Source organism: Protobothrops mucrosquamatus, unplaced genomic scaffold (genome assembly GCF_001527695.2).
Source record: "Protobothrops mucrosquamatus isolate PMUCROS unplaced genomic scaffold, P.Mucros_1.0 scaffold21532, whole genome shotgun sequence".
Taxonomy (NCBI): Eukaryota; Metazoa; Chordata; class Lepidosauria; order Squamata; family Viperidae; genus Protobothrops; species Protobothrops mucrosquamatus.
This window is the reverse complement of record NW_015407287.1, coordinates 10,084-12,443: the sequence shown is the minus strand read 5'-3', so window position 1 is coordinate 12,443 and position 2,360 is coordinate 10,084. Positions and strand designations below refer to the sequence as shown.

Sequence of the window (2,360 nt, the reverse complement as noted above, 5' to 3'; positions counted from 1 at the left end):
CGTAAGTGGAGGACTAGCTGGACAGTTTGTCAACCTCAGCAGCTGGAAGAGGCGTGGACTTCAACTCCCAGAATTCTGGGCAGAGTTGAAGTCCACCCGTCTTCCGGTTGCTGAGGTTGACGAACACTTGTTAGAGCATGTGCAGAGAGCAGGTAGAGACACTCTTACACAGTAAATGTGCGAAGAGAATATTTTAAATCGTTACAATGCCTCAGTTTCCCGTCCTGGCCAAGGGCTGCCCTTGTGCTCCCATCAAAGCGGCCATCCAGCTGTTCCCAACGGCGCATTGGTGGTTCAGTGGTAGAATTCTCGCCTGCCACGCGGGAGGCCCGGGTTCGATTCCCGGCCAATGCAACGAGCGTTTTTGCCGCTCTTTTGCGTCACAGCCTTTGCTTCTGTTCATGCTGTTGCATACTGTAGCTCTTTCCTTTCCGCTTCCTTTTAATTTATCTGTTTGTATACATTGAGAACACCTGCAAAAGGGGACAAACTCCTTGTGTGTCCAATCACACTTGGCCCATAAAAAAAATTCTATTCTATTCTGTTCTATTCTATTCTATTCTATTCTACTCTACTCTACTCTATTTTATTCTATTCTATTCCTTATCTATTCTATTCTATTCCTTATTTCTATTCCATTCCATTCCATTTTTATTTCTTATTTCTTATTTCTTATTATTTCTTATTCTATTCTATTCTATTCTATTCTATTCTATTCTATTCTATTCTGAATTTATTCTATTCTATTTACTCTACTCTATTTTATTCTATTCTATTCCTTATCTATTCTATTCTATTCCTTATTTCTATTCTATTCCTTATTTCTATTCTATTCTATTCTATTCTATTCTGAATTTATTCTATTCTATTCTATTCTATTCTATTCTACTCTACTCTACTCTACTCTACTTTATTCTATTCTATTCCTTATCTATTCTATTCTATTCTATTCTATTCTATTCTGAATTTATTCTATTCTATTCTATTCTATTCTATTCTACTCTACTCTACTCTACTTTATTCTATTCTATTCCTTATTTCTATTCTATTCCTTATTTCTATTCCATTCCATTCTTATTTCTTATTTCTTATTCTATTCTATTCTATTCTATTCTATTCTATTCTATTTTCTATTCTATTCTATTCTATTCCTTATTTCTATTCTAATTCTATTCTATTCTATTCTATTCTATTCCTTATTTCTATTCTAATTCCATATATTCTATTCTATTCTATTCTATTCTATTCTATTCTATTCTATTTTATTTTATTCTATTCTATTCTATTCTATTCTATTCTCCGTGGGTCGATTTGCAGGGAGAGAAGGCAGCTCGGCAAATAAAAATCCCTATTTTTTTTCTAGAAAATGCACCCGTTTAATCTCTGGCAAAATCTTTTTTTTTTTTTTTTTTTTTAGATAAACCGTACAAAAAAAAAAGCGCGTTGCATTGGCCGGGAATCGAACCCGGGCCTCCCGCGTGGCAGGCGAGAATTCTACCACTGAACCACCAATGCGACTACGGCAGATGTTTGGAAAGATTTGTTCTCTTCTCTGCCGTTCCGGCCTGTTTTGTTTTTTTTTTTAAATAGATTTGAGGTTTCGCACAGCTGCCCATCTTAGAGACACGTGACTTTTTTCCTCTTTCCCCAATCTTGAAAAAGGGCTTTTCTTCCGCTTTTCTTTCAATTCCTGATGACTTCAGGGAGATTCCCCCCCCCCAGTTTCCTGGGCCTGGGGAAAGCCACCTGCCCCTCCCAATTCCAGATGTGTAGTGGTCTTCTAGTCGGATACACAGGGGTGGTCCTCGACTTACCACAATAATTAGGGCCAGAATGTTCACTGGTAAGCAAGGCGGTTGTAAAATGAGTCAAGCGACTCCGCCAAGATGGCTAAGCGAATATCCGCGGCCATTAAGCGAATCGTGTGGCCGTTAAACGAATCCGGCTTTCCCCCCCTCCCCCTCCGTTGACTTTGCCTGTCAGGGTGATCGCGTGACCCCAGGATGCTGTATACGCGCTTGAATGTGGATCATGGGGAATACGGTGCCGTTGTATCTGTGAGGACTGGTGATAAGCCACCTTTTTCAGGGCCGTTGTAACTTCGAAAAGGTCGCTAAACGAATGTTTAGGTGGAAGGCTACCTGTACAAACACTTGGCCCTTAGCCAGGCCGAAGGATTTCGAGTTAAGTTTTTCCAAAGCACCCAAAGGCAGGACAAGAAGCCACGGATGGAAACTCACCAAGGAGAGAAGCAACCTGGAACTAAGGAGAAACTTCCTGACAGTTAGAACAATTAACCAATGGAACCACCCGCCACCAGAAGCTGTGGATGCTCCAACACTGGAAGTTTTTAAGAAGAG

General features: G+C 40.0%; 2 non-coding genes across 2 annotated transcripts; one reads left to right on the top strand and one right to left on the bottom strand.

Annotated features, from left to right (window-relative positions):
- The first annotated feature begins 283 nt into the window (after positions 1 to 283).
- TRNAG-GCC lies at positions 284 to 354 on the top strand. The gene has a single exon. It is a non-coding gene; the product is annotated as a tRNA-Gly (tRNA).
- Positions 355 to 1,444: 1,090 nt separating this feature from the next.
- Positions 1,445 to 1,515, bottom strand: TRNAG-GCC. The gene has a single exon. It is a non-coding gene; the product is annotated as a tRNA-Gly (tRNA).
- Between the last annotated feature and the right edge of the window lie 845 nt (positions 1,516 to 2,360).